At 37.6% G+C, this 24,161-nt stretch overlaps 2 non-coding genes and 1 pseudogene across 2 annotated transcripts; 2 read left to right on the top strand and 1 right to left on the bottom strand.

Annotated features, from left to right (window-relative positions):
- Window positions 1-4,838: 4,838 nt before the first annotated feature.
- Window positions 4,839-18,711, bottom strand: LOC133039704 (protein TIC 214-like; annotated as a pseudogene).
- A 355-nt stretch (window positions 18,712-19,066) lies between these two features.
- On the top strand, window positions 19,067-19,138 carry TRNAN-GUU (transfer RNA asparagine (anticodon GUU)). The gene has a single exon. It is a non-coding gene; the product is annotated as a tRNA-Asn (tRNA).
- Window positions 19,139-22,763: 3,625 nt separating this feature from the next.
- TRNAK-UUU (transfer RNA lysine (anticodon UUU)) lies at window positions 22,764-22,836 on the top strand. Its single transcript has one exon. It is a non-coding gene; the product is annotated as a tRNA-Lys (tRNA).
- The last annotated feature ends 1,325 nt before the right edge of the window (window positions 22,837-24,161 follow it).

The raw sequence follows: 24,161 nt of genomic DNA on the forward strand, positions 1-24,161 counted from the left end.
TTTATCAATAATTGTTAATTCTCATACAATTATTAAGAATTTGTTTAATAAAAGGATCTTATGATCTGATAGGGGTGGAGAAAAGTTAAGAAAACTATGCAGTTCAACGATCTTTTATATCTAATGAACTCTGGATAGTATTCAACTCCACATAAACTCTATCACACTAAGAGAATCATGATCTTTACAACCTTTAGGGGTGGATCATAATCTCTATATACTTAGGGGTGGAGGTTATCCACAAGTACCCTATATGTATATTCTTAGGGGTGGAGTCTATTCCACAATTCCCTATGAAACACATATCTTGTTTAAACATAGAAGTAATATAATGAGTCAGCTATTGTCAATATAAATTCTTGATCTTGATTGTATGTTCCATTTCGATTTTACTGTTGTAAGTAAAAGTTTGATACCTTTGAAAGTTCTTTGTTAAAGTTTCACATTACCTTAATTGAGTGGGAGAATTTTAAAGTTCTATACCCATCTTCATTAGGTTGATAATTGTGATAGGTACTTAAGAACACTACTGAAAAGCAAATCTAACCATTCACATGGATAGGTATAGCTTATCAGAATTATGAGAATAAGATAAAGAACTCTAGTTCAGTCCATTCGAATGACTTGAACCAAGAATTCTTAATCCTCATAAAATTTGATGGTATCTTAATTTTGATTACTTTAATCTCTGGCATGTATTTTTCACTTCAAATACTAGTCTGCTATGTTGATGACTTAGTCTTAACTTAAAGTTTCAGACTAACACAAAAGTCACAACTAGGTAACTCTCTAAACAATCAGAGGTTAAAAGTATTATTTAACCAGACATCTGCTATTGAGTGGGAGCTATCTGAGATGTAATCAAATAGGGAACATTAGAAGATATTCAAGAAGGATTTATGAAAGTGATCTATATGTCAGATATTAAGGAACTGTGTATCAGTTGTCTTTGTATCTCACCATCTAATTTCGATTTATATGAGATGGTGCTTACTTTGGGGGTGGAGGAATTATTGTATAATAATTCAAGCTCTACCAGAGAAGAACTATAACTTGGTCTATTCGAAAATACCAGAAAGTTATATCACTGAAGAAAAGTCTACACTGTATTATCTCAATTACATATTTTAAAATATGAGAGATATGTCTTCTGTTAATTCAGATGTACTTTTAAAACAGTAAAGATTTCAGTATCCCTTGATAAGTAAAGCATATAGTAAAGGATGTTTCATAAGTGTATTTATGAACTAGTTTCCAGAAGTTTGGGTGGATTCAAATATACTACACTTGATCTGAAGATCAAGACATCAGATTAACCTATTTGCGCAGTTTGTTTTATATTAGTGCAAGTGGGAGTTTGTTAGGTTTTATGCCCTAAATAAAACTCTTTACAATCTGATTAGTTATCAATAAAAGAAATTTGAAGTGATTGATGTTTGCATGAATTTTACATGCTAATGGTTTAACATGTTTAATATGTTTATTACATTCATTCACACAAAATCAGTTAAATCCAGATCATATGTTTATTCACAATTACAGTATCGTCAACACAGTGGAATGTGATTGTGATCATATGAATCAAAAGTTTTGGTCCCTGTTTCATCAGTGTTATTGGATTTACACTAATGTGATAATCAGCGATGATGTGTACTTACACTTGGAGTAAGTGCTATGTTCTTTCCAGGACATTAGTAAAGTATACTAGTTTCGAATGTATGGAGTATACATTGGACTGGACCGATATTGCAACTAAGTTAAGATATTACAAACTTACCGTTATACATATCTTTCCAAGTCAATATCAGTAGTTGATCTTAAGATTAAAAGAATCTAAATCCTGATATGCTTAGGCTCAACTCAGGAGTGCTATTCATGTTCTTAGATTTATTAGTTAAGCCTACTTTCGGGTCAGGGTGATACGTATATTTCGAGAACATGATAGTATGATTGAGTGGGAGTGCTGAACATAAATATGGAATCTATAGCTTCTACTGGTGTATAGAAGTTAAGTGATGATTCCCTTCGAGCTTAGCAAATAGAAGTAAATGGATGAGCTCTTGTTTAACTGACTAATTATTAGATCACTAAACACCATTTACAGGTAGCTAAGTGTTTTATGGGGAAAAATACATTGAGGGGTGAGAACGGTAAAGAAATCCCATCTCGATGTAAATCATCTATATAGAGGATCTTTAAATCACAATAAGATTATAACAATGGTTAAATGAGATAGTATATTGGTATCGTGAAACATACAATATGCTCTATATAAGTCTGAGAGTGCAATTCTAAGTTCTAAGAGTGGATTCAACGAAGAATTAATAAGTAGGAATTTACTTGGTAAATTTGGTTCACTTATTGGAAGCTCAGCATATAGATCCATGGTCCCCATTCTAGTTGAGAACATTCTGCTTGTAAGACTCATTAATTGATTCGTGATTGGTCAATTATAATTCTAAAGTTAGACTATGTCTAATTTTATGAATTTTCACTAAGCAGGGGTGAAATTGTAAGGAAAAGAGTTTTCTAGGTTTATTTATTTATTAATAGACTTTATATGTCTAATTAATAATTAAATTAAATGACAATATTATTTAATAATGTATTTTAGCTATTAAATAATTAGTTTTGGCATTTAAAAGGTTAGAATTGGAAAATTGGCATTTTTGAGAAAATAAAGATAAAATTTGATAAAATTGCAAAATTAAGTGAGGCCCAATAACACCATATGGCCGGCCACTTAAAAGGCTTTTTCAAATTAATATTTTCATTATTTTAATGCCAAATAATTCTAAACCTAGACCTAGTGGTTGCCTATAAATAGAAAGTGATGGCTCAGTCAAAATACAAGTTTTCAACAAACCTTTCTGACAGAAATTTCTCTCTTCAGAAAAATTGAGCCTTCCTCACTCTCTACCTTGGCCGAAATCTTTCTCTCTCTTTTCCCTTCATCTTTTTCGTGACCCTAGTGAAAGAGTAAGTGCCCACACACAGCAAGCAGTAACTCAATCATAGATTGGAAGACTGTGAAGGATCAAAGCTTGAAGAAGAAGGAGATTCGGGCTCACATCTTGATTATACTGCTACGAAAGGAATCAAGGGTTAGAGATCTGAGTGGAAGGAGACATTTATTCCGCTGCATCAATGTAAGGTTTTCTTAACTTTATATGTGTTTATTTTATCGTTTTAGAAAGTTCATATTTAGGATGTTAATAAACATACTTGTGAGTAGATCTAAGATCCTGGTAAAATAATTCCCAACAACCTTTTTGCGAGAAAGGGATCAAACAACTATAATTTTTGGTTTAAAACCTATCTGACGAGAAAGGAAAATCAAAAGTTATGATTAGCGCATAAAGCTATATACTAACGGCTCACGCTAAGGAAAAGTATTAAACGAGATGTCAAAGTGTCTTAAAATAATACTTAAACCTAACACATGGGTAGAAGATCTAACTACTCATGTAAGCAATGAAAATATATAGAAAATGACAAGTTCAATAAAAATATATTTGAGTTTGCTTAAAATATGATCATTTCTGATGATCGCGAGGTGGAATCAATGATAGCTCGCAGGTTGAGGGTTGGGCAGATAAGTTGCTTGCGCGTAAAGTAGGAAATAAACTACTTAGCATCAGAGGAAAATACGAGCAATGGAAACCCCTAATAAACTTTATGCATGTGATTATTTAGATTGTGAATGAAACGCAAGCAAACATCTACACATTAAACTTTAAACTTAAAAGTATGAGGCATAAAAAAAACAAAGTTGGCCATCCAACCTTGCAAATCTGTCTTTACAAAAAAAAAAAGTGTCACCATGGGCAAACCATTGTCTCGGCCAAAGGGCCATTTTCTAAAAGGAAAAAAGGAGATAAATAAATAACCAAGTCTACATGCTGGGAGACTTGGACAAATCTTCTTCTTCTTCTTCCTCGACCTCGCCATCTTCTTCCTCCATCATGGTCTTCTAGCAAAGAGCTAAAGTTTCCTCTTCCTGCACCATATTAGGGTTCACCATCCAGGCCCGATATACAGTGCGAAAACCAACCTTGTCGCATCGCTCTACGGTCTTGGCTTCTTTTTCAGCAAGCTTCTTCTCAAACTCATCGGCTTGGGCTTTGACGGTCTTCTCGACTTCCTCTTTTGCCTTTTCAGTTTCCTTTTTTGCCTTCTCGGCTTCCTCTTTTGCCTTCTCGGCTTCCTCCATATCTTTCTCAGCTTCTTGCTTAAGGTGGGTATTGTCCTGTTGGGCGTCGTCCCAATGCTTACTCATAACCTTGCATTGGGATAGTAATTTGTGGACCTCACCCTCCAAGTATTCAAGCCGCTCAGAGAGTAGTCAATTGGAAGCAAAAGAAGCCTGGAGAATTGCAAACAAATGAATATGAAAGAGGTATAAAAAGAATAATATAATTATAATAACAAAATCCAATGTACCATGAAGTTATAGTCCAAGCTCCTTGAAAGCATCTCTTTTGAACTCCTAAGATTGAGAAAATCCCAATCAAGGGGAAGAAGAGTTTGAAGTTTGCACCAGCAGGCAACTCCATATGCTTGGGCCAATTCAGACGCAACCTCTCCTGCTGCGCCCGACAAGGTCTCAATGGTCTTCTTGAAGAAGCAGTAGCAGGGGTTGTCTCGGGGCGAGGTGCATTCGCATCGGAAATGACTGGAGGAGGAGCTTGTTCTTAGATTTTGTTGATAGAGGCCTCGAGATCAATGGGTTCGGCTAGTTATTTCTTCTTATGGGTGGTGGTTTTCCTTTGCCTCTTGGGAGGAACAACTTTAGCAGCTGTAGGGACCCCAGGGTTTGTTGTCCTTTTCTTCCCCTTCTAGTCCATGATATCTTCATAACTCATGTCTGCAAAACAGGACAAGGTGTTACAATTATTAAAAAGGCTGATGAAAAAGGGAGAAATATAATTTTCCACCTAAGGGATATACCAAAGTCACTAGAAGGCAAGCTATCACTAGATGAAGGGGTAGAGGGACCATAATAACCACTAAAATCCCTACAGCCTGTAATCTTGAATATATCAAAAGGCTCGATTGGTTATAAATCTCAGCTCACATCTATGTGACCTGCCCTATCTTTAATAGTACCGTATTGATCAGCTATACCATAATATGACTCGTGACAGTTAACCTGGAAGTGGAATCTAGGATACCAATGTCAAACTTATGAGCAATGCGATAAAGGAGAAGGGAATTCCAAACATATAAATTAAGGTGGGAGCCTTGGAAGGTGACTAATGTATTACGTTCAACCCTAAGTATAGTAGGAGACCAGCCACATTGATTACCTCGGGATGCTCCTTCACCGGATTCTTGAGGGGTAGTATTTTGAAGGTATTGTGCTTGAGCCAAGAGATCCCAGGCCTGGTCCTCGCTCAAAATAGTAATCAGCTACCAAGAAGAATACTTGGGAATCTTGTAATCACAAGTATATTCCTTATCAGCAAGAAGGCCCACTGATCGCAGGTTGGCCTCACTCAAAAGGAAATTGCATGACCGAAGACCGTAGGGAAGAGTTATCAGTCGCCTATGCCTACTAACCATCTCGAGGGTAGGAGTAGGCCTCGTCATGAGAGCTGTCAAAATAAATAAAACATCAGTCATAAACCTGAAAAACAAAGATTGATGTAAATGAGCAAGAAGAGAACAATCACTTACGAAGTTTACAAAACATGGTTGTGTCGATGGGGGAAAGACCAGACGTCTAGAAGAACTTCTTCTTGAAGGATACTTTATTTGGCAAGTCTACAATAATTTTAGGCTCGCTAGAATGAGTACCGAGATAGAAAAAGTCCCCTACGGCGTTCTTCCTTGACGGAATGGCCTTAACTGAGTAAAGATACTCAATCTCTACTGGTGTGTGACACCCCCAGTTCAGAATTTTGTATAAGACTTTCAAACTAGCGAGAATCCTATAAGAGATGGGAGTCAACTAGAATGGGGCAACTCCAATGTGATTTATATAATCTTTGAAGTAGTCCCGGAGAGGAAGCGTGGCCCCTGCACTAATATGTTCAAGGCTCCAGACGCCCATACTAGTCGAACTACTGGTACTAGTCTCACTGCTGGTCCCCGGGTTACTGCTGGCAATACGCGCAGGGGGTGACTGTTGGAAATATTTTACCAGGATCTAGATTTACTACCAAGTATGTTTGATTAACACCCTAATATGAATTCTAAAACAATGAAATAAACACATAAGAGTTTAAGAAAACCTTACATCGGGTGCAGCGGAATATAATGACTCCTTCCATTCATATCTCTAGCCCTTGGATCCTTTCTGTAGCAGAGCATTATCAAGATCTGAATCTGGATCTTTTCCTCTCCTTCTTTGATGCTGATTTTCCACAGTCTTACATACTATGATTGAGGTACCACTTGATGTGTGTGGGCACTACTCATTCACTCAAGGGATTTCGAAATTTAGAGAAGAAAAGAGAGAGAGGGAGTGGCGGCTTCAGAGTGTTTGCGTGAAAGAAAATAATGCAATAATGTGTGTGTGAAACCTGAAGCCTTTACCTTCTATTTATAGAATACCACATAGGGTTAAGGTTAAATTACTTGAAATTTAAAAATGAAAAATAAAATGAGAAAAGGGAAGCAAAGTGGCTGGCCATAGCAATATGGAAACAAGCCTCTCACTTTTGCAACTTTCCTATTTTATCATTCCTAGTTTCCCATTCTCCAAAATTGTCAATTTTCTCATTCAACCACATAAATGTCAAATCTAATTATTTAATAACTATAATTAATTATTGAATAATATATTGTCATTTATTTTATTTATTAATAAAAACTAATCAAAGTTTCCCAATTAATAAATATACCCTTTAAACTCTCTATTTACTGTTTTACCCTTAATAAGTGATAAATTCACAAATAGACATAGTCTAATCTTGAGAATTATAATTGATTAATTAAAATCAATTAAATGAGTCTTACAAGTAGTATGGTCTCAACTAGTATGGGGACCATGGGTCTATATAACCGAGCTTCCAATAAGTCGAACCGAATTTACCAAGTAAATTCGCTAACTTATTAATTCCTTATTGAATCCACTCTTAGAACTTGGAATTGCACTCTCAGTCATATAGAACGCTCTATATGTTCCACGATATAGATACGTCATTAGTTATCCATTGTTATAATCCTAATTTGATCAATGATCCTCTATATAGATGATTTACACTGTAAAGGGATTAAATTACCGTAACACCCTACAATGTATTTTATCCTTAAAACACTTAACCCTGTATAAATGATATTTCAGCTAAGTGAAATGAGTACTCCACCATTTATTTTTGTTTGGTTAAGCTCGAAGGAAAGCATCCTTTACTTTCTATTCGCCAGATAGAAGCTATAGATTCCATATTTATGTTAGCGCTCCCACTCAATTGCACTATCGTGTTCCCAAAATGTACGTATCACCCTGACCCAAAAGTAGGCTTAACTAACAAATCAAAGAACACGAATAACACTCTTGAGATTGAACCTAATCATATTAGGATTAAGATCATTTGATCTAGGATCAACAGGTGATTTTGAATTGAATAGATATTACGGTAAATTCTAATATATCTAATCAAAGTTCAATATCGGTCCCTTCCGATGTATACTCCATACATCCGATACTGGTAAACTTTTCCAATGTCCTGGAAAGGACATAACACTTTTCCAAGGTGTAAGAATACCTATCGCTGATTATACCATGTCAGTCTAAATCCAGTGCTCTGACAAATCAGGGAATAAACTATCGAACATATAATTAAGATTATATTCCAATGTACTGACAACACTATAATCATTAACAAATTCATATGTTCTGGACTTAAATGGAATTCATACATTATATATAATCATGAAATAAATCATGTGAACCATGCAACATAAAATGTTATTTCTGATCTTTATAATAAGTAAATCTGATTATATTGAAATGAGTTTTATTTAGGGCATAAAACCCAACAGTAACAATTGAACTCACCCTTCGTACTGATCTAACTTGGTATGATTGCCCAAGTTCAATTCCGCAGGTCTTCAGCATCTCGCCCGTGTAGCCTGAGATAGATCGTACCTTCGATTCTATTAACTTAGCCTCAAAGGTGATATTGGGGACCTGGGGAGTCTTTAAAGTACGTGGCTTAGGAGGCATAATTTCAAAATCCAAGTCACCTAGTTCAAAAGCAATCGTGACGTTGGGTAAAAACAAAGATTTTGCCACAAGAATAAAGGACATGCTGGATGGTTCTGGCCAGGCTGCTTCTCACAAGAATCGGCGTTTGCCTTCGGAGATTTCTTGCAAGAAACACCTGTAGCGACTACCAATATCTTCCTATTAGGTTCTCACTACGTGTTCCCTAACCCTAGCATCGTTCAACTTTAATTTGGAGGTGGGTTTTGAAGGGTTGGGTTTATATAGGATGGCTGATTTTGTAGGGAACTCAAACTCTAAAACTTCTAGACGATAAATTCTTGAACCAGAGTGGGACATTGCTGCAAGTAAAAAGCAGTCCCAATCCCTCGAGAGAATTTTATCAAACCCGAAGGTAATGAGTTGGAGATCTTAAAATAACCTACATATTGCCTGAACCCTAGTATAAACCTAGATACAGTTTAAACCCTAAAAACTACCAAAACTAGATGAGATGACAACAATACAAACAGACTAAGTAATAAATCCACACAATGTAACAAACATCAGAAAGAAGAAAGCAACTTACTGTTTGAAGTTAGGGCTCAGGGCAATGAGTGGTTACTCCATCTGTAAATCTTCAAACGAATCAAGGATCACTTTGAGAGGATGAAGTCGGAAGAAACTCATAGGAAGAAGGTCAAGGACAGAGATGGCATGCTAGTCCTCGAACAAACTTAATGGTGATCCTTGACGAAGAAGCTTAAGAGTTTTTTCAAAGTTTTTAAAATGGAGAAAATAATGCAAAGGTGGTTCCTTTTTTCTTACTTTATACCCATGATAGTGGCAGGATCAGAGAAAGATTTGATCCTACGGACATGATTCAAAGCGGAGTGGAAAAGATGGTCATTTAATTCTGATGTACCTCAAAACCGCACAACTGCCAAAATCAAAGGACATGCGTCTTTTCAAAAATAGGAACATGACGGAAATACCCTTTGTAATCATAAAAAAGCTCTTTTTTAAAAAAACGAACTTTTTAAGAGGCCATTATTATACATAAAATTCGGTGAGCACAATAGAGGAAGACACGTGTCGAGATGGGAAGAACGAAGAACTCAAACACGCAATCGTAAGTACACTTAGCATGGAACAACTCGTTAGAAACACAATTTGTAGAGTATGTTTATAACTCAACTGGCTGAGTAGTCTTTTGTGAGACAAAAACGTACGAACTGCTAACTTATGTATCGACGAGAAACCATGTGAGTGCAAGTGTGCATGACGAGGCTTCAACCTCGTCGAGTGGAACAAAAACAATAACGATAAAAACACTTAGCGTATATTACATGGTATACAAACTAAGTATAAATAGATGACAGACAGCGAGGCGTCTATCTCGCTGTAAGATGGCATGCATGCGAGAAAGATCATCTTGACACCAAAAAATGTAGTTATCAGAGTTAAAGCAATATTAATCTCAGGAAGTCATATGACGAGCAACAGCTTGCCATCAAAGTTAACTCGGCTCCATTCCTAGCGAGGCATCCCCATGAGATAAGGCTTACAGTATATCTTTAAATATGTGTTCATCTCGGTCCAATAAAAGAAAGATACTCACAGTTGTGTGGATTCTAAATAAAAACTGCATTTACTTAGCATAATTTGTAATCAAATCCCATGATTTGAGGGAATAATTGCTGTAAAAATTACAGTCAACTTTTGTAATTTTACTATCCACTGTGTAATTATAAATAGTGGCAGAGAAGATCAAAAAGGGGGACGAAAAAACTCATGGTCATAAAAAATAATCAGAAATCTGAATAAGATTGACTTGTGGACTATGCAGAATTTTAACTGCAAAACCACGTAAAAAAACCTTGTGTTCATATTTTTATTTCTATGGCTTTTATTATTTCTGCGTGAAATCACTACTGTGAGGTTCAAATTTAGTTAACGAAAATCTGCGTTAACACTCTAGTAATTAAAAAGCTACAAATTTTGTGATCCCACACTATGGTTCAATTTTGAGACGAGAAACTTTAATAATTTTGAGGATGTTGAGTTTGGGGGAGAAATAAGATTATTATAGATATTGTTCTTGAGAAGGAACTAATGTTAAACTCAATTCCAACTATCACTTTTGACAATGTTTAGGTTTCCATGACTTTCGTTGATCAATAAGTGAATCCAGAATCTTGATAAGACAATATCAAACAACTTCCTATTCAAGATATGGTAAATGTTTCAGATAACCAAACTCAACAACCTCAAAGATCAGTGTCATTAAAGAAATTCATCAGAGAAAGGACATAAGAAAATAATGGAATGATAGACGATGATCCAATCAACTTTTATCATGCCATGAAGGTTCCAACTCTCAAAATTGGATTGATATCATAAATAAAGAGTACAAATTGATGTGAGACAATAAAGTTTTGGTATTTTTCCTATTGCTATAAGGTGTAAAACTAATTTGTTATAAATAAATATTTATAATCAAGAGGGATGCAAATTGCAATGTGGAGAGATGCACATTGTGTCTTGTATGTAAAGAATTACTCATAAAGCATATATTCATTTTAAATAGACTTTCTTTTGGTTTAATTGAAAGACTATTTCAGGACAAGCATGACACTGACTACTCATTATGGTCTTGAGTTATATTAAATGGATTATTAAAGTGTCATTTATCAATGGTAATATTGATGAAAAAAGTTATATGGTGCAACCATAAAACTTTGTATCAAAAGAGCCAAAGAATATAGTTTACAAATTAGGAAAATCTATGTATAGACTCAAGTAAGCTTCTCGTCAACAATAACACAATTTTTATTACGTATTCTCATTTGGTTTTGAGATATAAGCTTTTGATGATTGTGTATTTATCACAGGTTTAGTGGGAGTAAGAATATGATCCTGGTATTATATTGGTGAACAATTACTTGCCATTAATGATATACTCATTTTGTATTAAGAATTCAAGATTTGTTGAGAATGTTCTTGAAATATTCTTGAATTATAACAAAAGAGATATATCAGTAAAGTATTCAAAAAATTTGGCATGAAAGATACTATACCAGGTTATAGGCTTGTAGCTAAAGAAAATAAGTTGTCTAAATTATTGCCCTAAAAGCAACCTTAGAATTTAAGAAATATAGAAGATTCTTAATTTACATTGGAATCTAATATATGCTCAAGCATGTATGTTTTTGTACTTATACACATTAAGAAGGTTGGATAGATATTTAAGTAAGCATATAAGGAACTTTTAATATGCAGCCAAATGGGCTCTAAGGAATTTAAGGAGAACAAAATATTCTATGTTCACTTATCATAAATAACAAAAAAAAAAATAGAAAATTTTAGAGATCATTAAGATTTCTGATTCTGATCTTATAAAGTTTTTAGTTGTGAGATTTTTTTGTCACATATGGTTGCAAAATTAAGAATGGTATTGAAAGTTATTAAAGATATATGTTGTGACAATAAATCAATCAGGTTTCATTTTAGTAACAATATTAACTCTATAAGGTCAAAAGGCACATTGACTTTGAGCTAATTGTTATTAAAATGAAGTTTAGAGTAATAAGGTGTCTATAGAACATAATAAGGACAAACTCTATATTTTGTGTGATCGGGATCATTAAGGATATATCACTTAAGGCTTTGCAGGAGCTTGTTACTCATATATGGATGTGGTATTATTTAAGATTGTGCTAGTTTAGTGAGAGTTTGTATTTAGAATGTTCTATCAAGCTGACACATATTTATGGTTTGATTCTGCAGATAAAGTATGGATTTAAGTTTTGAGTACTCTGAATGTATTCTTTCTATTGAGGTTTAAGTATAAGGGTAGAAAGAATAAAGGATTGATCTCAATTAAGGAGGACCAGTTAGAGATAGGCATGCTAAGATCACATTTGCATGTAGTTTTCATGCTATGCATCTATGATTGATCTATGTTATTTAGTTATATTGATATATGTGACCATTGATGGGTTTAGCTATGTTAAATGTTGCGAAAGCCGCTTTGATCCTATGTTAGTATAATCAATGGATGAGATTGTTTTGAAATGCCTATAATTATGATAGCAAAAGTTTAAGCACTTATAATGTTACACACTATCAGAAAACGTATGTAGCCCAAGTGGGAGATTGTTGGATTAAAATCCTCAATATGGGCTCATATATATATTAGTGTATTGTTATTTGAAGTTTGGCCAAAAATAAAGTGATCATTTTAGTAATTGTGGGTCATTGGATATCAGGATATACCACTGAAAGAACGTAATGTATGGATTACGTAAATATATATGAATAGGGTTATGTTAGCAAGGCATAACCAGGTTAGACTCGATAATTATAATCGAGATAAACCTTACTAAGGCCTTATTGTAAATAGACGTGTGAGTGTAACACGTAGGTGTATGGCACATAGACATATATAGGCGTGTGAGAGTAACACGTAGGTCTATGCCACATAGACATATATAGGCGTGTGAGTGTAACACGGAGGTATATAGCAAATAGACAAATAGTGCAGTGGCACCATTAATTATGTGATAAATATATATGTTGAGATTAAGGGTTATGCGTTCAAGGCATAATCAGGTTGGACTCGGTAACAAGAACCGAGATGAACTGTTCTAAGGCCTTATTGTATTTAGACGTGTGAGCACAACACGTAGGTCTACGCCACGTAGACATAAATAGGCATGTGAGCGCAACATGCAGGTTTGTGTCACACAGACAAATTTGAATGGCATTGTTGTTTATATTATATGGTGAGCATATTATTGATATGTTTTATACTATCTTGTTGGGCTTGGCTCACGGGTGCTCTACTGTGCAGGAAAGGGTAGGACTATTGCTGATGAGCCATGAGTGCAGGAGCTGGACGAAGAATGTACATGTCCGGGCCATATCAGACCAAGTGGGTTGGGGTCTACCAGTGTTGTTTTTTTTTTTTTGAGACTCTGTTTTGCCGCTTAGGCCAGCTGAAAGAAAAAGGACTTGTAATAATATTTTGTAAATGTTTTTGGGATCCCAACTTCTGTAACTTTTAGATTGTAAAGTTTAAATTATTACAAGTTTTATTTTAATTCCGTTTATAATTAAAGTTTAATTTCCGCGCTAATTTTATTAGTAATCCCAATTAGGGGATTAAGGTTGCATAAGTATCTTGGGTAGCGTGCCTAATTATTTAGGGCACTACAATCATTTTAGACAATGTTCATGATTCCACACTTGTCATTGATCAAGAAATGAATCTGGAACCTCAACAAGTCAATGTTAAAAAACTCCCAAATCAGGATGAGGTTATTGTTCCTGAAGAACAAATTCAAAACCCTCAAGAACAAGAGCCATTAAGGAGGTCCACAAGAGAGAAGAAATGTTATTTTAGATTATTATTTTGTATTTCTTCAAGAACATGAGGATGAAATTGGAATGATGGAAGATGATCCAATCAACTTGCATCAGGCCATGAAAAGTTCTAACTCTCAAAAGTGGATTGATGCCATGAATGAAGAGAATAAGTCTATGAAAGACAATAAGGTTTGGAAAGTTGACCCATTACCAGAAGGTGTAAAACCAATTGGTTGTAAGTGGACTTAAAAACAAGAAGGATGAATATGGTAATATGGTGAGATTTAAGGCACGTCTTGTAGCAAAAGGCTATACTCAGAAACAAGGCATTGATTATACAGAGACTTTCTCTGCGGTTTCATCGAAAGACTCTTTTAGGATAATATTGGCACTTGTTGCTCATTTTGACCTTCAGTTACATCAGATGGATGTTAAAACAACTTTTCTCAATGGCGACATTGATGAGACAATTTATATGGAGCAACCAGAAAACTTTGTTGTTGGTGACCCAAAGAATATGGTTTGAAAATTAAATAAATCTATCTATGGACTCAAGTAAGCTTCTCGTCAATGGTATCACAAGTTTCATCAAGTAATTATCTCATTTGGTTTTGAGATGAATATTATTGATGATTGTGTATATCACAAGTTCAGTGGGAGTAAATACATATTTCTGGTTCTATATGTCGATGACATATTGCTTGCCACTAATGATATAGGCTTATTGGATGAAACCAAGAGATTTCTATCTAAGTAATTTGAGATAAAAGATCTTGGTGACGCCTCTTTTTTTTTTAGGAATTAAAATACACCGAGATCATTCTCGGGGTATTCTTGGATTATCACAAAAGAGCTACATTTATAAAGTACTCAAAAGGTTTGGCATGCAAGATTGTAGACCAGGTGACACCCCTATTGCTAAAGGAGATAAATTCAGTCTTAGTCAATGCCCTAAAAGCAGCCTTGATATTCGGGAAATGAAAAAGATTCCCTATGCATCAGTTGTAGGGAGTCTAATGTATCATCAGGTATGTACGCATCTAGATAATGCGTACATTTTTGGGATGTTAGGCAGATATTTAAGCAACCCTGGTATGGACCATTGGATAGCAGCCAAGAGGGTTATGAGGTATCTTTAGAGAATAAAAGATTACATTCTCACATATAGGAAGTCAGATCATTTGGAGGTCGTAGTGTATTCTGATTCTGATTTTGCTGGATGCCAAGATAGCAGAAGGTCTACATCAGGCTATATTTGTTGGGTTTTTTGCGCTAAATAAAACCCATTTCAATATAATCAGATTTATTATCTCATATCCGGAAGGAAATTTTTATTGAGTGGGAGTAGGGTCTATGTTGAACAGATTTAGGGTACAGTAAATTTTCGTGCCATGATCTTATCCATAATGTCCCCTTTTAGAGAGCAGTAGAATGTTGAGCTTTGAGATCGTCAACACAAAATCCGAGAAAATTAGGAGAAAATATACTGGCTGGGGGGACAGACTCCAGAAAAAACCACGGTCATACTTGAAGAAAACCATTGATTGTTCTTAAACTCCATAGCCTGGAATTTAGATAGGCGAGAGGTGCCCCTTGTAGTTAGTGAGTCGTCCCGACAGACTTTTTCTTCTTTTATCTGAAATGGGGAGAGTTTCTACTAACCAGTAAGAATAGCCCGTTCCAGTCTAACGAGATTGACTAGAGAGTAAATAAAATCATATTTTTTTACCGTCTCCTGTATTTGTAGGATTCTTAGGTGTAGGTTCAGGTTTAGCAACAAAAGTAAGTTGGATGGGGTAAGAAAGCCTGTCCTCTAAGGAAGCCTGCCCGCAAGAACTCTAGTTAAGTGCCCTCCACCGCAACCAACATAACATAAAGAAAGAAGGAACTGGTCTGCCCCCATGGTCGCCTTCGTTCGTAAGGTAAGAACGAATAGACATTCTTGTCTTGGCCCAGGTTATGCACATGACCGAAAGTGATTCTTTTGTGATCTCGCTTGGAATAGAATCCTATAACATAGTTAGCCCTTTAACTTAACCCTTGCTCCTTCCGCCTTGGAGAACCGCTTGATTGAGGCTCGAGAGACCTTGCAACTAAGAGATGGATAAAGCCATTTTGTGAAGAGAGAGGGAAACTCTACCACGGAGTCTCTCGCCACATTAGTAGCCCCATAGATAAAGGAAGTTGTTGAAGTCCCTACAATAGTTCTTAGGGGACCAGATTACCTACTTCTGCCGGCACTAAAGGGGAGAGAGTCCTTAGAGTAGTTCCAACGCCTGTGGATCCGGTCCCGAGTTCAACCATACTGTGAATTCTCAAATTTTGGGTAAAGAGGAGTGCCCCACGTCGCTCTCACCATCTTGTTTGTTCTCTTTGCACGCTTCACTTTATCTAAAAAGGGGTGAGTACGAGATCTTTATAACAAAGGGACTACCGATTAAATTTAATGATTTGAATGTCACTTAGTAGCTCCCACAGATAGAAGAACCCCATCATTAGGATGCCAAACGATGGGTTAAGCTCCTAAGATCGACGAAAGCTTATAGGGAGATCCAACTATAAGGATTTCAATTCCCCAAGTGGATCCCTTGCGTGCTATGTATACGGGCCTCTCCAATCCAAGAAAATAAGATCAAGCGGCATGGGGGTCTTTTTCTTTTGGAGTTGGGAGATTGCATAAGGAACCTTCTTCTAGTTAGTTTCCTGCCAACCAGTTTGAAATTAAAGCATACAAAAAAGGGCAAGCTAGTGAATAAAGACAATGAGAAAGAAAACTAGGGATCGGGATTCTGGGGTAAAAGGGGCCCCTTCGTGGACGCGTAACATGAGTCTGAATGTCCATTCCTTAATATCGGTATGACTTCCCTGGGCAAGCAAGTGAGAAAGCAGCTTAATAATTTATTCCCTAAGATAAACACTAGTAGTTCTCCTAAAAACATTCCTACTTGGGATGGGATACTTTTTTTCGGGGATAGTATTAATAAGGTGTATATCTTAGCTTAGAGTTAATAGTAAGATAGTTCTCCTATTAATAGCAAGACTAGTTATAATAGTAAGATTGTGTATAACGTGGATAATAGTTCTAGGACTTTTAGTAGGCTCTTAGACCATTCATAAGCTAAAATCTTCCCTTGTGAGCGCTTTTGGCCGATTCCTCGCCTTAGCTGCAAGTGCCTTCAATTTAACTTGCACAAACTGCCCTCAGAGTGTATTCTGTATTACTGAGAGTAGTAAGCCCTTTCCCTTTCATGTGCAGCCTAGTCTCTGTATTCTATTCCAAAGAGGGCATTCTATTCCGAATTCTCGACATCAAGACAGGACCGACCCTTTGAAAAGGTTAGTATCCACCGTACTAACAAGGCATTCAAAGACAGGAAAGAGCCATGCAGGAGATTCTGTTGATGTTGCCTCTTCTTAGACCTTCCTCAGATTCTGGGCATGGAGATCAAATTTCTGATTTACCTGTTCCGAGGAAGAGATAAAATATCTAATTAAATTAGCAGATCAGATGTAGCATGAGTTCTATAAACTTTATTAAAGGTGCGAATGCGAGGAAGGTGCCTAGCCTTTACATATGAATCTGACTCTATCAATTCCTTTTTCATAAAGGGCCTAGCGATCTACAACCGAGTCTACTTCACATCGAAAATAGTCCCCAAGATGCTTCTAATTCAATAATTCATGAAAACAACATTTATCCTAAAAAAAATAAGGCGGGAATGTGTAAGATCCCTTCCATGAGATTCTGTTGAAAAGCATGGCGTAGGTTGCCAACTGGTTCCACCTTATTTTGAAGAAAATGGAAAGCTTCCTTTATATCTATATCTCTCATATCGAAGAAGTCCCGGTCGAGAACGAAGTCTCGGTGAAATGAATCTACTCTCCATACTTAACACATGCGATTGTTGGATTGCACCTTTGATATCCGCTAAGAACTTCCCAATCAAATAGATCTAACCTGGCTAACAATCTCACCGGTTAAGTTATAGCTCTCGAACAAGCGATGAGGGGCGAGGTTGACCGAACGGATCGAAGGTAGTATAGTATTTAACGTTGTTTCCACCTGCATGACTAACCGCTAGGGCCCATCCTAATACAGTCCTTCTAGATGTATCTTTCTCATTCCTCGCTATCCTTGCTTGGCTATCTTGCTTCAAAAGTTGTCATGTAAGAAACCAAAGAGGACTGCTACCGTAACTGCTTGACTAAGTCCTCGGTAGAACTCTTTGCGTTCAGTTTCTTAGTAACAATGGGTGACGGTATTCTGCCTAAATAGTAGATACAAGTAATAAATAAGAGAATACTAAAGATTCGAGCCATAAAATTTCTCAATTCTGCCAAGAGGTACTTATTAGATCTAATAAGTACATTAGATCTAATAGAATTATTATGCTGTATCCAGACTAATACCAATCCAACCCATTTCATGAATAAAATGTGACCAATTAACCAACCAACAAAACTACTTGTTACAAATAACATCTTGTTGTTGCATCGAAACATATAAATGTTGACTAATCTGACTAACATTGAACTTGGTAAAATGAAATGGTTGAATAATTGAAAAATGAGAATATTCAGGAATACACATTGAATGCTAAGATTACGCATTGAATTGTAATCTTAGCAAGCTTACAACGTGCGTCAGTGCAAGCTCCTCTCTACTTTTATGACTAATTGTAATTTTTCTAGTATAGCCAGAAACTGTAACTACGCGGCCAATAACGTGGCCAAATGGCGTTTGACAACAATATTACGGGCATGGTAGAGATATCTACTAGACCTGTTAATATCTTTTGTAATGACCATGAGGTCTAACTTCAAGTTATTTATAAATGCATTTTTCAAAAAAAAAAAATTACGCATTGAATTTCTGTTAGTAGATCCATAATCAAAAAAGTGTTTGTGATTGTTCCAAAAGAAATGAAACAAAAGATAGGGTAGAGCTAGGACAGTTATTGTTTGAGGTCTACCCAATGCTAGATGCAGAGGCACATAATAGATCGATATGAACATCATGAGCTGTCTCGTAATAAATCTGGTTGTTGTTGATACTTTCTTCTTGGTTCCTTCTTCTCCTTCTTCCAGAACGCGAGCTCGGAGAAGGAAGAGATAAGAGGGCCCTATGGAGAATGTGGTAGAAATCTATAATAGAGTCCGACCACAACGACCGAATTTATTATCTTCATGCATAAGGATACTAGATAACCTAGTTTAAAAAATTGAAAAATCATCCTCCCCTTGTTCTTTTCTATTCCATTTCTGGATTATTATATGCTGATTTTTGAACTTTCCATATATATAAAGAGATAAACTAGAAACGACATCTCTTATCTCAATGACACCAAAGGGATCTTAAATGAATGGAATTGGGATGTGGATGGAATATAATGAAATAGAGCCACTTTGAGGTTCCCTATGAAATGAGGCATGGAACGGAGCCACGAAGAAGAAGTTCCGAGAGTTAGAAAGGAAACTTCGAGCTCATATGGGTCATGTGATGAGAATGGGAATTGAACTTTATGAGATCTAACCTCCTATTGTTCCTCAGTAGCTCAGTGGTAGAGGGGTCGGCTGTTAACCGATTGGTCATAGGTTCGAATCCTACTTGGGGAGATTTGATTCATTCTGAATTCTTTAATTCGGAATGAAAGGATTCACTTTGACCGTTAAGAGAGTAGGTAACCCGTTCCCTGTGTCTTTGTTTCTAGTTGTAAGGCTGGTATAACTTACACATACCAGACTACCGAGATATAAAGCAGATCTGGATGGGGGCCCTTGAGAATAGAGCGGCATTTGCTTTTATTTCCTTGTAAAAAAAAGTACAATGGAGAAAGAATTTCTCTCTAGAGACAGCTTTCCAGGGCCCTGGTTTGGATTCATTCGTCTTCTCGGTCTTCCTTTTGAATAGTGGGAGCAAGATTTCATCTTTGCAATAGTTTCCATCATAACAAAAGAGAAAGGGAGACCAATCAAGCTTGACACCTCCCCCATGAGATAATCACAGATCTGTCGTGGTTTCTTTGCCAAGGTATGTAATGAATTAGATCTGTAGAAGCCCATCTTACCGGCTGTTATGATTGGTGAAGGAAGCAATGCCTTCTGGAAGCGCTTCGAATATTAGGGCCTACCTACAATCTTTTTATTGTGGTAAGTAGGCTATGAGCTGTAGGACTGCACTGAGATGCTAGATGAGAGATAGTGGAAAACTAGTGACTTTTTGGGGGCTCGCATGAACAGAGCCTTTGAGAAAGAGAGTCTTGCCCTCCGTATTACTCCATAGGGCAGCGAGGAGCATGCTGTGGAACCAACCACCACTAGAGATTGGACATATATATAGTCTTTCTTCTAAATAAAAAAAAAAAGAGATTCTCTCTTAAATAATATAATAAATAAAAAATGGATTCTAAAATAAATAGCAGCAAGACCAAAGCAGGATGCAAAAAACCTAAAGCTCTTCTTTTTTTTAAGTTCCTCCCAGAAACATGGCTTACATACCCGGCTCAACATTCTTAGAAAACAATCGAATCGAGGGTCCAGAGGAGAATTGGCCATTCAATCTTGTAAACTAATCGAGACCGAAATTGGAAAAAGAGATACGAACGGAGAGGAATAACCAATCGATGAAAGAACATGAAACCTTTCTGTTCCAATAGAGGTACAAGAAAGGGTTGGTGGCAATGAAGTAGGTAAAGTGGTTGGATTTTATGAGCTGTTACAACCACAGCTGGATGTGATTGCAAGAGCCAAACGAGAATGAATACCACACAGAAGAGTCAAGACCAGGCTCCCTAATAAAATGTTTAACCGATCCATTCTGGATCGACTGAATTGGTACAAAAGTTGTAACATGGGAAAACCACAGAAAACACGACTTATTTTAATAACCCGGTGACCTCCCAATTGTAGAAGTAGGATCTTTGGCAAGCAATAAGCACTTATATAATACAATTCGAGTGTACCATCTTCTTTCTCATTTTGAGGAAAAGGTGCAGGAGGAAAAGGAAACAACAGAGGGATCCGAATCGGACCTAAATGGGAATGACATGAAAAGTCTTTTTCAAAACCTAGCATTAAAGGCGTTACGACGATATACGAGAGGAATGGAGAAAAATTCGTGATTGGTGTGGAGGGGAAGATCTGTTTATGATATAGTTCAAGAAAGAGTCGTCTCATTTCCTTACTTCTTCGTTCTTTCTAATTCATTCACTTCAAGGCTAGTTCTGAACGCCGCGTAACATCATCTTCAACAAACCTCCACCGTACGTACCTTTCGGTGCGGCCACTAAAGAATTGCTTATACATTAAATAGCTGTTTATATATGCTTACTAAAAGACTGACTTTCATTAGGCCAGCGTGAAACTAAGAAAGAGAGATGTGCCTAAAGGGGCATGCAAGCAAACTATGCACGCTAAGAGAAAAGGAGAGATGTTCGCAATTACGACCACAAGAAAGCCACTAACCTACCCCTATCTCTAAAGGGGCACGTCACTTCGTTCGTACCTTCTTGGCTTAGGCTTCCAACTAAACTTACTTTATGGCCTTGCCGCCCGCCGCGAGCAGAAGATAAGTGCTTGAAAAGCGCGCTAAGAAACGTTGCTTCTGTCGGCCTTTCTGTGCAACAGTCCACCAGTAGCGGAAGAGAGGGTTACCGTCCATACAAGAGTCTTCCAGTTTTTACGTAAGCTTTTTCTTACCAGTCAAGTAGTACAACAGTTGTATCTTATATCCCAGCGCGGCGGGTCGCCTTTTGAATTCAGTAAGAAGATAGAAGAAATTATTAGATAGATAAGGAGTAGGTGAGTGAGTCCTCACTGACCTGAGCGATTTCGATCACCTAGCAAGCCTTTTATTTTGTAGGTAACATCGCCTAAGCGTATCATCAGATTTGACTATGAAGGAAGGAACTCGAAGTGAAACGGCATCGTCTTGTCCAACGCAATAATAGTTGGCCCTCTATCATCTTCTATCTGCCAGACTTGGTAAAAGGGCCCCGACTTATTTCCAGAATTAGAGTTCGACTGCAGCTGCCCCTTTTAGGGGGGGATCTAGTTCCTTGCCAACTATCGACCCTAATCTCTTTTCATTTGTTTTGGGTATTACCAAATCTAGCCTAGCCTTCGTCAATCATACTAAAGCAGAGAACCCAACTATGGCAAGGCCCCCTTAAGGGTTAGGTTAGTCAATCCAACCCGGGACGCGTTCGTTGACAAAACCATCGTAGGTTTGGTAAAACAATAGAGCATAGGCGAACTCATCAACGATGCCCTCTAATTACAACGATGAGGCCGGTCCCTCTTCTAGTAGACTAAGCTATGAATATGAATGAAGAAATGAATGCCCCGCTCCTTCTTGCACTGCTAACCCCAAGAAGTTTCTTAATGTTGATACTTTCTGTTTCGTCGAGCCCTGGGCTTGTGGTCCTCCTTTAAGTGTGGGTTCAATTGGATGAATCTGTCAAGTCAAGGTCAACGTACGTAGCAGCAAGGAAGGTGCATCGCCTATTTCTTGTTCTTGCTCGGGAGCAAAAACGAACACGCCTGCTACCTACTGTACTGGACCTTCGACCAGGCATGCTACCCTTGTCGAATCGAAACCAACCACCACTGTATTGCGCTCGAACAGTTGAGCGGTCGCCGGCCCTTTTGTACATAGATATAGATTCATTCTTCGTACCTGGTCCAACTTCACAACCCTTCGCGGGTTGGTCAGAAGTCAGTCTTGTTTGGTAAGACAGAATTGGACAAAGAGACGACCGTAACAACGACCAACAAAGACCGTAATTACATAGATAATTGCTCCTCCCCTTCTCTGTCTTTAAGGCTTTAAGGCGAACTGTATGGGGAAAGAAAGACGACCTCACCTTCTCGTAGATGGTGTCAGTGAGAGCTACTTTAGTATCCCCGTCGACCTTCTCTTGTAGATAGAATCTTCAATGAGTGGAAACAAGCACCCAACCTAATAAAGTTGTTGAGTAAGGCCGGCTTTCGAGCCCAAGCCCCTAACCTAGGTTGGGTGCTTGAGCGCATCTTTCTCATATCGATCAAGGCTTTCCTTGGGTTTTCAATAAGGGGCGCATTAGCACTCCTACAAGAAAATGGCCTAGCTAACGCGCACCCTGTAGTTTTCTTCGCTTGCTATGCAGTACGAGCCTCATACAGAGCCCAACCCCTTTAATATGATGAGAAGAAGATGGGCTGCCCTCTTTTCCCACCAATCCTTATTTACGACTCTTTTTGGGGGTGTATAGCTCAGTTGGTAGAGCATTGGGCTTTTAACCTAATGGTCGTAGGTTCAAGTCCTGCTATACCCAAACCTAACTTACACTATACTACTATTAGTAAGGATGCGTAGTAGCGTTCAAAGAGCACTCTTTGGCCTTTAGACTCGCTTCAGCGACTTCTCCCTTTAAGTGACAAGGGGGTGAGGTAAGGAGTAGTATAAGAGTGGTTTGGTCATCAATAGGGCTCTCCTTATTCATTCAATAAGGCTCGTGCCTTCCTTCGTTTCTCTTCCTGAAGGGAAGAAAAGTCGATGGGTGGTCTCTTACTTGACTCACGATCCACTAAAAGGAAAGTGGCTTGATATTGGTTCAAATCCAATTCGTGAGGTAACTCTGGCTGTTCACTAGAGTAGAGTTAAAGATAGCATATCCTTCGATCAGGAGGAGAAGAATAAGAAGAAAGTTTCCATGATCCATAAGATACTTTCTATCCCGTCAAACCTACAGAAATTCCTCGTGTCTCGCTGTCGAGTCGTGTCTTACTCTCCTCTCAATGGAAAGCCATTTTGAAACAGATCTGAGACTCTGATTTCCTTGGGACTATGCTTTTGTTTCTGTATCTTCTTTGTCAACAATTAGGATTCCCTATTTTCAATTCATACTTGGGAAAGTAGGGGGTCAATTTGCAACGAGAGTGGCTTTGTTTTTGAGGGGGTGGTCATCGCGGTAGGTTTGCTCCTTCCAGCGCTCATTAATGCCGAAGTCATACCCCCCATCGCAAATATGATGTTCCCCGCAAGGAGCTTCTGGCACATCAAGTTCGAGCGTTCCCCCAGCTCTAGAAATCCCTTCAGAACAAAATGAATTGGGGGGAGCACCGAGCCAGCCATTACTCGATCCACCGATCCTAGCCCACTCAGCTTTCTCCAAGATTGAAGTTGTAGGAGTCCTAAAATCTTAATGCCCTGATCTGCCGTCCAATCTACATACATTCATTCTACTCGGTAAATATGGCTTAGCCGGCTCTCTGTCCACTTCTCCTTTATTGATAGGCTCGGTAGGCTAAGTAAGTACTTCCATTGGCCAGTACTTCTCTTGTTAGGCTAGCTAGTAAGTAACGTAGACGTAGTTGGTAAGGCTTTCGGGCTAGTAGCTTATGAGTTAGAAGCATCTTCTTTCTCTTTCTTTTGAGTCGTAGTTTGCTTTGAGCTGATGTTTCTTTTTTTCCTTTTTTTTCTTTCTCGAGGCCACCAAGGGGGGCTTTCTCCGGGGAAGGAAATCTTTCATATGAGGATTCACCTCTGAAACTCGAAAGAGTACCCTACGCCCGACAACAAGAATCACCTGATCCAATTAGCTGTTGCCGACTTTCACTCCACCCCTCTTTCGACCTTAGCTCCTATGCTTGCTGCCGA

This window comes from Cannabis sativa, chromosome 7, assembly GCF_029168945.1.
Source record: "Cannabis sativa cultivar Pink pepper isolate KNU-18-1 chromosome 7, ASM2916894v1, whole genome shotgun sequence".
Lineage (NCBI taxonomy): Eukaryota > Viridiplantae > Streptophyta > Magnoliopsida > Rosales > Cannabaceae > Cannabis > Cannabis sativa.